We start from the raw sequence: 12,657 nt of genomic DNA on the forward strand, positions 1-12,657 counted from the left end.
CTATCATAAACAGGCCTGGGTCATTCCTTTGAGTGAGCTAGCTACTTTTGCAAACATTCCCTCTTCAGTTCTCTGACCCATAAGATAAGTAATGAAGATCTTACAATTTTACCTGCTTAAGGTATATCCCATGATCCCACAGGTACAGTAGCTCAGGTTCAATATATATATATTTTTTGGGATTTACAGACATTTTCTAGGTTCATTCAGGGATTTATTTGTATAGACTATACATCAACATGACTAGCAGACAAAACATGAGGCTTATCTGGGTATTATGGCTGATTGTCCATCTTATTCACCAAAGGGAGTGATCTACTGCTGTGGCCCTGTAAGGTAATATTTGAAGTCACTCAATAAAACACCTTGTTAGAAATAAGTTTGTCAACAGGTTGGCCACATTGCAACCCAAGTCATAGACTGTTCTCTCGTGGGGTACCAATGTACCAAGTCTGGAAACAACATGACCCTTTTAATAGCTTCGATTTGGATGAAGATTTCTACTTCAATGAGTTGGTGGCACAAGACATACTGCTTATCCGGGATCAAAACCTGACACTCGGAAGAGAAAGAGACGGCGATATCGAGGTCGATATGCAGGTACCCTTCAGAAACGATGCTGCCCTACCAAGCAAAAAGGCTGTAATTGCTCATAGCATGGAACTGAGAAACTGTTTTTATTTACCTTGTTTTCACAGTAACTTTATGCAGTTACTGCTAACATGACCCTCATTTTCTCCAAAACACAATACGAGGCAGGACACTTGTCCACATGATTAAGCATGTATTTAATGTATTTAATTTAATGTATTTAATTTAGCAAAAATGACAAACTAATTTTTGACCAAATTAGCAGTTACTGCCTTTTTGCTTGGTAGGGCAGTATGGCGATGAGTAAATAATTCTCCTCTACCCTCTGTTCTATTGGCAAATTTACAATCACTGGAGAACAAACTGGATGAGATCCCTTCGAGACTATCCTATCAATGGGACCTGAAGAACTGTAATATCCATGTTTCTCAAAACTGGACTGAACCAGAACGTGAATAATATTCTAGCTGTTTTTTCTATGTATAGGCAGGACAGAATGGTAGTGTTGGGTAAGCTCAAGGGGGATAGTCTGTTAACAAAAGCTAGTGAACGATCTCTATTGTTAAGGAAGGCTCAAGGTTGTGCTTGGTTTAGAATACCTCATGATAAGCTGTAGACTATTCTCTTTTTTCATAGCTGTCCACCACAAACTGATGCTTGCACTAAGACCGTACCCAACGAGCTGTATAGGGCCATAGGCAAACAAGAAAATGCTCATCCAGAGGCAGCACTCCTAGTGTCCGGTGATTTTAATTCCAGAAAAATTCAATCCATTTTACCAAATTTCTACCAGCATTTCACCTGTGCAACTAGAGACGGAAAAAACTCTAAACCACCTTTACTCCACACACAGAGACGCATACAAAGCTCTCCCTGCCCTCCATTTGAGACACCAATCCGGACACTAAGAAATCCCGCTACAACCTCCAACGAACCATCAAACAGGCAAAGCGTCAACACAGGACTAAGATCGAAGCCTACTACACCGGCTCTAACGCTCGTTGGATGTGAGAGGGGGCTTGCCAACTATCACAGATTACAAAAGGTAAACCCAATTGCGAGCTTCCCAGTGACGCGAGCCTACCAGACGAGCTAAATGCCATCTATGCTCGTGTCGAGACAAGCAACACTGAACCATGCATCAGAGCAACTGTTGTTCCAGATGACTGTGTTAGCACGCTCTCCGTGGCTGATGCAAGTAAGACCTTTAAACAGGTTAACATTCACAAGGCTACAAGGTCAGATAGATTACCAAGGTGCGTACTCCAAGCTTGCGCTGACCAGCTGGCAAGTGTCTTTACTGACATTTTCAACCTCTCCTTTACCCAGTCTGAAATTCCTATATAAACAGACCACCATAGTCCCTCTGCTCTGGATCCTGGACTTCCTGGTGGGACGCCCCCAGGTCGTGAGGATAGGCAACAACAAATCCGACACATTAACCATCAACACGGGGGCCACTTAGGGGTGCGTACTTAGTCCCCTCCAGTACTCCCTGTTCACTCACGACTGTATGGCCGTGCACGACTCCAACACTCTTATTAAGTTTGCCAACGACACAATGGTGGTAGGCCTGATCACAGACAATGATGAGACAGCCTATAGGGAGGAGGGAGGTCAGAGACCTGGCACTGTGGTGTCAGGACAACTACCTCTACCTCAACGTCAGCAAGACTGAGGTGATCGTGGACTACAGGAAATGAAGGACGAGCATGCCCTCATTCACGTCAACAGGGCTGTAGTGGAGCAGGTCAAGAGCTTCAAGTTCCTCAGTGTCCACATCACTAAGGATTAGAGGTCGACCGATTATGATTTTTCAACGCCGATTCCAATTATTGGGGACCAAAAAAGCCGATGCTGATTAATCGGCCGAAGAAAAAAAAAATTGTAATGACAATTACAACAATACTAAATGAACACTTATTTTAACTTAATATAATACATCAATAAAATCAATTTAGCCACAAATAAATAATGAAACATGTTCAATTTGGTTTAAATAATGCAAAAACAAAGTGTTGGAGAAGAAACTAAAAGTGCAATTTGTGCCATGTAAGAAAGCTAAAGTTTAAGTTTCTTGCTCAGAACATGGGAACATATGAAAGCTGGTGGTTCCTTTTAACATGAGTCTTCAATATTCCCAGGTAAGAAGTTTTAGGTTGTAGTTATTATAGGACTATTTCCCTCTATACCATTTGTATTTCATTAACCTTTGACTATTGGATGTTCTTATAGGCACTTTAGTATTGCCAGTGTAACAGTATAACTTCCGTCCCTCTCCTCGCTCCTCCCTGGGCTCGAACCAGGAACACAACGACAACAGCCACCCTCGAAACAACGACAACAACCACTCCAAGGCCCAGAGCGAGTGACGTTTGAAAATGCTATTAGCGCGCGCTAACTAGCTAGCCATTTCACTTCGGTTACACCAGCCTCAACTCTCGGGAGTTGATAGGCTTGAAGTCATAAACAGCGCAATGCTTGACGCACACCGAAGAGCTGCTGGCAAAACACACAAAAGTGCTGTTTGAATGAATGTTTACGCGCCTGCTTCTGCCTACCACCACTCAGTCAGATACTTAGATACTTGTATGCTCAGTCAGATTATATGCAACGCAGGACACGCTAGATAATATCTAGTAATATCATCAACCATGTGTAGTTAACTAGTGACTATGATTGATTGTTTTTTATGAGATAAGTTTAATGCTAGCTAGCAACTTACCTTTGCTTACTGCATTCGCATAACAGGCAGTCTCCTGCAACAAGAGGCAGGTCGTTATTGCGTTGGACTTGTTAACTCTAAGGTTGCAAGATTGGATCCCCCGAGCTGACAAGGTGAAAATCTGTCGTTCTGCCCCTGAAGGAGGCAGTTAACCCACCGTTCCTAGGCCGTCATTGAAAATAAGAATGTGTTCTTAACTGACTTGCCTAGTTAAATAAATATTAAATTAAAGGTGTAAAAAAAAAGGCAAAATCCCAAAATACCGATTTCCGATTGTTATATGAAAACTTGAAATCGTCCCTAATTAAATCAGCCATTCTGATTAATTGGTCGACCTCTACTAAGGATCTATCATGGTCCAAACACACCAACACAGTCATGAAGAGGACACAACAAGTCCTCTTCCCCCTCAGGAATCAAAAAGTTCTACAGGTGCACCATTGAGAGCATCTTGACTGGATGCAAGCTTGGTACGCCAACTGCTTGATCGACTCGGTACTGGTACCCCGGGTATATAGCCAATTTATCATTACTCGTTGTGTATTTATTCCTTGTGTTATTATCTTTTTGTTTTCTCTCTGCATTGATGGGAAGGGACCATAAGTGGGGGGGACAACAACTGTGGGAAGAAAGACCAGACATCATGCCATGCAGTTCCGTAGCCTCCCTCGAGCCATTCTCGTCTTCCCTTGTAAATGCAGATGACAGTGGAGCTCGGCAGAAAACTCGGCAGAGCTCTGTGTGTGGGGATTACGACAAATTGGCTCCGTTTCTCCTTGACCTCTTCTCCTCAACACACACAACCAGCAACTACTTAAAGAATATAAATAGATACATTAAAGTTCCTCCAGTAAGTCTTGCCGTTCCAAACCACTTAGACCTGGGGCCTTTCAATCAGCACATATAGCGTCTGGCATAAACTCACTCCTACATTTCCCTGCCACCTCTGCACGCATCATCGTGGCAATGTATGTTTCCCTCCCACGTCAGCAAAACAGTCTTGAGAGCATGAATTAGCACATGAATAGGAAATACAGAGGTACTTAACATGCTCTTGATTTCAAAATCAGCAACGCAAACATTCAAAAGCTTGTGACGTGTAAATATGTGTAATTCAAAATCAGCAACGCAAACATTCAAAAGCGTGTGACGTGTAAATATGTGTAATTGCTTTGCATCAGCAGTCGGCTGAATGCATCTCCGCCACAGCAACCCTAAAAACAGTTTGTAGGCATCCAAGATCCTCAAGTCGGGTTGAGAATTCAATCCCCCAAAATGGTGGTTCTTCAAAAATGGCATAAAAAACAAATATTTTATGTCTAGATCTGATTCCATTACTCAGGTGATTTGGACTACTCTTTTGAAGTTGTGACGCATCAACAAAAACCCTACCCTGTGCCATATAATGTCACGAGGGACACAACCACCAAAACAGAACACATTGAATTGAGGATAGACAAGGCACAAGCCTGATCCCTTTTCCATTTTAGCATGTCTATCACTCCAGTGTTTAACGGCTATATTGTAGTTACTTCGCCACCATGACCGATTTATTGCCTTACCTCCCTTATCTTACCTCATTTGCACACACTGTATAGTTTTCTTCTACTGTATTATTGACTGTATGTTTGTTTATTCCATGTGTAACTCTGTGTTGTTGTATGTGTCGAACTGCTTTGCTTTATATTGGCCATGTCGCAGTTGTAAATGAGAACTTGTTCTCAACTAGCCTACCTGGTTAAATAAAGGTGAAATAAATCAAATTAAAACATGTCTGGCTGTGGCCCCAAGTCAATCAGTTGCAGATAAAGAAAAACCTTACTTGGGGGTTCAATAGGAATGTTTATGCACTATTCTAAATACAGGTGCAATTTCATATGAACACCTTAGAAGGACAGCTTCTAACACCTCAACGTGTAAACATTCTGAGAGGATCCAGAGTATGGCTCCCCTTATCTGCAATTTATTACATTTGGGTCTGTGAGTGTGTGTACCTCTGAGCAAGGGAGCTAATTCCAGTTCAACCCCCCCTCTCTCCCTCTCAAAAACATGAGTGAATATACAAATGATTAAAAGACACATTCCCTGGAACCACAAAATACACAGATTGTTAATAACCTTTCTTCCAGACTATTAGATAATCCCTGTACCTACAGTGCCTTCAGAAAGTGTTCATACCCCTTGACTTATTCCACATTTAGTTGTGTTACAGCCTGAATACAAAATAGGTTGACATTTTTTTTAACCACACACACACACACACACACACACACACACACACACACACACACACACACACACACACAGCCAAAGTGAAAACATGTTTTTTAAATTAAAAATGAAGTACAGAAATACCTTCTTTACATAAGTATTCACACCATAGAGTCATTTGGATTTGCCACAAACAACACACACAAAAGTGAATTGCTTTGCAACATTTTGTGCATTGTTACTTTAGTGCCTTGTTGCAAAGAGGATGAATGTTTTGAAATATTTATTCAAGCTTCCTTCGTTTCACTCTGTCAATTAGGTTAGTATTGTGGAGTAGCTATGATGAATGATGAAATCCCTGAGTGGTTTCCTTCCTCTCCGGCAACTGAGTTAGGAAGGATGCCTGTATCTTTGTAGTGAGTGAGTGTATTGATACCACTATCCAAAGTGTCATTAATGACTTCACCATGCTCAAAGGGAAATTCAAGGTCAGCTTTTTTATTTTTACCCATCTACCAATAGGTGCCCTTCTTTGCGAGGAATTGGAAAACCTCCCTGGTGTTTGTGGTTGAATCGGTTTGAAATTCACTGCCCGATTGAGGGACCTCACAGATAATTGTATGTGTGGGGTACAGAGATGAGACAGTCATTCAAAAATAATGTAATTGCAGAGTCTATGCAACTTATGTCACTTGTTAAGCAATTTTTTACTCCTGAACTTATTTAGGCTTGCCATAACAACGGGGTTGAATACTGAGTGACTCAAGGAATGTCAGCTTTTCATTGTTTATTAATTTGTACAAAATTTGAAAAACATTCCACTTTGAAATTATGGGGTATTGTGTGTAGGCCAGTGACAAAACATCTCAACTGAATCCATTTTAAAAAGTCAGGCTGTAACACACAAAACTGTGGAAAAAGTCAAAGGGTGTGAATACTGTGAAGGCACTGTATCTACAGTATTTTCAATAATGCAGTTCGACGTAGGTTTCTTTTAAAAAAAAAATGTAAAAAACATTTCAGGACCCCATTAGGTATAAAAAAAGATGTCCTTTACTACTATAGCCCATAGAAATACATTAAATAAAACATTCATAAATGGCAAAAAATACATTAAAAAAATATGTATCATAAGGAATAAGGTTTTAAGTGTCTGTACTATATGGAAATGTATTTCTTTTAAACTTTTTGATGGTACACAACTACTTGCTTACTTCCATTAGTTTGTATGGGTTACCTTAAGACCAGTCACCTGTGGGGGTCTTAGAGCAAAACCATCGTGTTCGTGAGAGTCTCCCCTTTCCATAAAGTGGTCATAATAGTTTGTAGGCCAAACTTTTCGGACTCTACAGATGTTTTCAATGTAAAACTGATTTTCGGGATGTTTCGTGGTCTGAAACATCACTGTAGCTCGGCCAACTTCTACCGCAGAAGTGTAAGGCCGACAGGCAGATGCGGTGGATTGAGACAAAGCCCAAGCTTGAATTGATGGATTTTGATGGGGATTTTTTTATTATGTAACTTAGATTGACGCACGAGTAGGTCAATACTCTTTTAACCCTCATGTTGTATTAATTTCATGTTAATTAATTCTGTGTTCCCAGTCCAAAATGACCGCCCCATTATAGCTGATTATAAATCCATAATAATGCATATATTATCACCTAATGTTGTGTTAGATCTTTTTATCAACTTAGGTTCTTGTGAACATTACATGTTTTGAATTTCTATTTGCCATTTATGGTCTGTAGGCCTCATTGACCTGAGCTCATACAACTCGTTTTTGAGTAGAAAAAGCATAATGTATGGATTATTTTGACTATAACAAATAATCAGATGAAACATATTGTGCTATTTATCACAGACTACTTTGTGTCAAAGTTGAACAAAGACTCTCTCCTCCTCACCAGTGTCATGATCAAGATCCTCACATACAGTACATTGTTTGGTCATTGTGCTGCCACAGAATGAACTGTGAGCAAGGCCTCAAAAAAGCTTTATATACCAGAGCAGTGAGAACATTTCTATATATTATTGAAACAATAATATATTGTTTGTGATAATGCCAACAGCTGTGGTTCCCATGGGGGGAAAGATTCTATTGGGGAAAGGTTCCTGTAGGGGTTTCCATGGAAGCCAAAAAGGGGAGTGAGGTGTTTGTGTGTGTGCTCAAACACACATGCATGTGGGGGTCTGGTAGAGGAAGTGTGTATCATCTGATGAATGGGCATGTGCCTGAACTCAATTTTATACACTAATTGTAGTCTCACCCAAAAATTCGAATGACCGGTCATTTTTGACCGGGAACACCACAGGCGTACAAAAGTTAAATAAAACACCCAACATTTTATGAAAATCATCAAAATCTATTTTGTGTGTTCAGATGCCCTGCGTGGACAATCAGATTAAATTAACTACACTTTTCAGAGAGAAAATCCTGTAAAATCGGTCCAATTTGACCGAAACACAGCAGGAGGGTTAAGGGGTCACGCTGAAAACCTGGTAGAGCACCGCTCTTTTTAAAGGAACATTCAGCTAAGTGATGGCCACCTGTGGTTAATCTTTAAGTAGCACCAGCCACAGAGCTGTATACTGATGCTTTGGAAAGCATCAGTATACAGCTCTGTGGCTGGTGCTACTTAAAGATTAACCACAGGTGGCCATCACTTAGCTGAATGTTCCTTTAAAAAGAGCGGTGCTCTACCAGGTTTTCAGCGTGACCCCTTAACCCTCCTGCTGTGTTTCGGTCAAATTGGACCGATTTTACAGGATTTTCTCTCTGAAAAGTGTAGTTAATTTAATGGTGTTGACTAGAGGCCCTATGGAGAAAGGGTTATTCTCCTGATTTGCCCGTTATACAACTTTTGACTTTTTGCACAAAGATTCTGCCATCTAGCAGTTTTAAATGCAGAATTCAAGTTAATTTTGCCTCTTGTGCCAAACTGACAAGAAATACATGTATAGTAAAGACACTTCTATAGTCCATGCTTTCTTCAATGGATATTGGCATTGTGTCAAATAGCCCGGAGGAAAAGACAGCTTCTATAGTCCATGCTTTATTCCATGGATATTGGCATCGTGTCAAATAGCCCGAGGCAAAAATAGTTATATTAGCTCTGAAAGGTATTTAGCGCTAGAGGCAAAAAAAAATAGCGCTTGACAACGTCGGTGGTCTGGGGAGTTGTTGATTAGGACTGACAGCGTTAAATCGCCCTAAAATGTTAATGATCTCATCATTATCTGATCAAGCCTGTATACTATCCACCGACCAATCCGTTGACTGTCGGTCAGTAAGTCGAGGATCACAAAACAAAGCCCAAATGCTTATTCGATATAACAGCCATGAAATACTCAACATCATTCTCATGAACTGCTAAAACAGACAATAACAAGGGCTGGCAGACGATAAGGTTGAATACATTTTTTTACATAAAGTGTACTTTTTGTGTACAGTCGTGGCCAAAAGTTTTGAGAATGACACAAATATGAATTTCCACAAAGTTTGCTGCTTCAGTTTCCTTAGATATTTTTGTCAGATGTTACTATGGAATACTGAAGTATAATTACAAACATTTCATAAGTGTCTAAGGCTTTTATTGACAATTACATGAAGTTGATGCAAAGAGTCAATATTTGCGGTGTTGACCCTTCAAGACCTCTGCAATCCGCCCTGGCATGCTGTCAATTAACTTCTGGGCCACATCCTGACTGATGGAAGCCCATTCTTGCATAATCAACGCTTGGAGTTTGTCAGAATTTGTAGGTTTTTGTTTGTCCACCCGCCTCTTGAGGATTGACCACAAGTTCTCAATGGGATTAAGGTCTGGGGAGTTTCCTGGCCATGGACCCAAAATATCGATGTTTTGTTCCCCGAGCCACTTAGTTATCACCTTTGCCTTATGGCAAGGTGCTCCATCATGCTGGAAAAGGCATTGTTCGTTACCAAACTGTTCCTGGATGGTTGGGAGAAGTTGCTCTCGGAGGATGTGTTGGAACCATTCTTTATTCATGGCTGTGTTCTTAGGCAAAATTGTGAGTGAGCCCACTCCCTTGGCTGAGAAGCAACCCCACACATGAATGGTCTCAGGATGCTTTACTGTTGGCATGACACAGGACTGATGCTACCGCTCACCTTGTCTTCTCCGGACAAGCTTTTTTCCGGATGACCCAAACAATCGGAAAGTGGATTCATCAGAGAAAATGACTTTACCCCAGTCCTCAACAGTCCAATCCCTGTACCTTTTGCAAAATATCAGGTCTGTCCCTGATGTTTTTCCTGGAGAGAAGTGGCTTCTTTGCTGCCCTTCTTGACACCAGGCCATCCTCCAAAAGTCTTCGCCTCACTGTGCGTGCAGATGCACTCACACCTGCCTGCTGCCATTCCTGAGCAAGTTCTGTACTGGTGGTGCCCCGATCCCGCAGCTGAATGAACTTTAGGAGATGGTCCTGGCACTTGCTGGACTTTCTTGGGCGCCCTGAAGCCTTCTTCACAGCAATTGAACCGCTCTCCTTGAAGTTCTTGATGATCCGATAAATGGTTGATTTCGGTGCAATCTTACTGGCAGCAATATCCTTGCCTGTGAAGCCCTTTTTGTGCAAAGCAATGATGACGGCAGCAAACTGAAACTTAATATTTGTGTCATTCTCAAAACCTTTGGCCACGACTGTACACATTACGGTAAATATGTGTTGTTTGTAGGTCTGGGCTTCAAAGCGCACATACAGTAGGCAGGGCAGACCTGTTTTGGTGATTTTCTGGTATATCAAAACAAATAAATCACAGCACATTTTTGGACTCATTCAGCAGTTTTTACCTTTTCACCAAAACAGAAAGAGAAACGCAACACTTAATTGTCAATCCTATCAATTATCATGTTGATATGAATTGCGCGAAAGGGGAGAAATGAGGTTGCACATCCTGTTAAAACTAAACACAGCACAAAAAACACAATCTGGGAATAATGTGTACATCACTGGTTAGAGGACATTTTGAAGTGTTGCATTTTGATTGAAGTGGCTCGTCAATGCGGTAAGTGTAACTTAACACTTTTGCCAATCACTTGCATGGATAGCACACTGAAATCAATAGAACAGGGAGCAAACTTTTGGGGTGTAGCGCTGTTTAAACTAACACTATGCAAAGGCCACACGGAAATATGAAATAACCTATACATGGTTGGTTGGATGGTTATTTGTAGAAAGCTCCTATCTATATTTTGGAATGGAGGCTGTTGATTTCGGGAGGCTGACATCACGAAAAGGGAACAAATTATTTTTTACACCATAGGATATCATCAGTGACAAAGGTTGGCTGCTATTTAAGTGATAGTTTGACTTTCAAATCCATATATTGGTGTGTGGCCAGCAACTGCTTTATATAGAGACCGCCCTGAAATATCTGTTCAATTTGAGAAAGAAAATGCTGTGTCAAAATCAACAGTACAAAACCAAAAGATATTGATCAGTTTTATGTAACTGATCTTTTGTCATCGAGTTGACTATAAACTTTTATACTAACATCACCAATCTGAGGTAAAAAGGATGCAATTCCGCCCAATCCGATGTGGTCAAAACGTCAGCTTGTGTAATGTAGTAACACAGTGTCCACATCATGGAAAGTAGCGTCATAAGTAGATATGGCATAATAATTAAATATCTTAATTTAGGATGATAGTAAATTAAGCAAACTCAATAATCACATATATTTCTCCCTACTTTAACCATTTAGAGATTTCAAAAACATTCCTAAGCGCCCTAGACTAGAGCATCCATAGGGTCAGTGCAGCAGGCTGAACATTTGGCATCCCTACAGGACGTACAGTATATACACATTTTTTTATATTACCTGCTGCAAGCTGGAGTAGAGGCTTCAATCAGGTGGTAAATAATTTCATTAATTCTGTCTGTCCTGTTAAGAGGGAATATGCACTAAAAATGCCATTGCCACCATGGCATGCAAGTGCAGCAGTGCCAGTGACCTGTGCCATTGTGTTTCTGTGACCTTTCTGTTCAAGTGTACCAGTGCTCTCTCAATCAAGCCACTATTCTGCCTGCCCGGTTACTATGGCAACAGTACAGATATTTCCACAGCTATAGCCAGAACGATTTACTGTGGCTAAAAGCAAAGAAATGAAAGGTAGAGAAATGGATGATGGAGACTGGGGGAAATAGAGAGAAGGGGAAGTTGTGGAGGGAGGAAGTGACTGCAGTTGGTAGGTGGTGTGTACAGTGCACTTCTAGAGGAAGCAGGGGGGGGGAAACTCCCATAAAAAGGTTGTTGAGTAACGAGGACGTCGCTACCGCTGAGACCCATTACTTCCCTCCCACAACGTGACTTTTCCTCGCCGTTCCTCTTTGATCTGCCTTTTAATTAGAGTTGACTATTTACAAATGTAAATACACACCCAGTTGCCTGATAGGAGCACATTCAATTAAAGCACACAGCAATCAGAAAACAACAATGATGACAGATGATCCATGAGGTTTGAGAAAACAAACTATTCATGTTGAAAAACCACATAACAAGACCAAGACTATGATGACTATGGTAATGTCCCAAATGACACCCTATTCCCTAAATAGTGCACTACTTTTGACCTGGGTTCTGGTCAAAAGTAGTGCACTATAAGGAATATTGTGTCATTTGGGATGAAGAAAATGACAACTATGTCTCTCTGATCAATTATTCCAAAAGTGAGCGAAGTAAGTCTGTTCTGTTTAACAAGCACATCCTAATCCCCACACAGTAGCAAGCATCCCTCTCTGAAGTAGACATCTAACAGTTTTATCAACTTATGAAGATATGTTTTGTTAATAACACAGGGGGTTAGCCAAATAGCCAACTACTCCCACTGTCTGAGTCATGGGCTGGCAGTTTCACTCTGTTAGCAGTTGTCATCACACTCTAAAGTAATTCAAAGCACAATTCTGAATAAACTATTTTCACTGTGCATTTTGTTCAAATGGAAGGGTCCAAGTGAAATCTAGTGTAACTAATGATGTACATGTGCAGTAAAGAAAGGACCTTTTTCATTTCGACAGTGAGGACGAACCTGATAGGCTAGTAATTAATTTTGCCAAAAATTAAAAGGGGGAGAAACTAAACAGAATGAACAATTCTTTGATCTTTG

General features: G+C 40.8%; 1 protein-coding gene across 4 annotated transcripts in view; it reads right to left on the reverse strand.

Moving 5' to 3' along the window:
* ntm (neurotrimin) overlaps positions 1–12,657 on the reverse strand; it is a 433,502-nt gene that overhangs the window by 56,061 nt on the left and 364,784 nt on the right. The gene's annotated exons all lie outside the window — the stretch shown is intronic.

This window comes from Oncorhynchus tshawytscha, linkage group LG30 (assembly GCF_018296145.1).
Source record: "Oncorhynchus tshawytscha isolate Ot180627B linkage group LG30, Otsh_v2.0, whole genome shotgun sequence".
In the NCBI taxonomy this organism is placed as follows: Eukaryota; Metazoa; Chordata; class Actinopteri; order Salmoniformes; family Salmonidae; genus Oncorhynchus; species Oncorhynchus tshawytscha.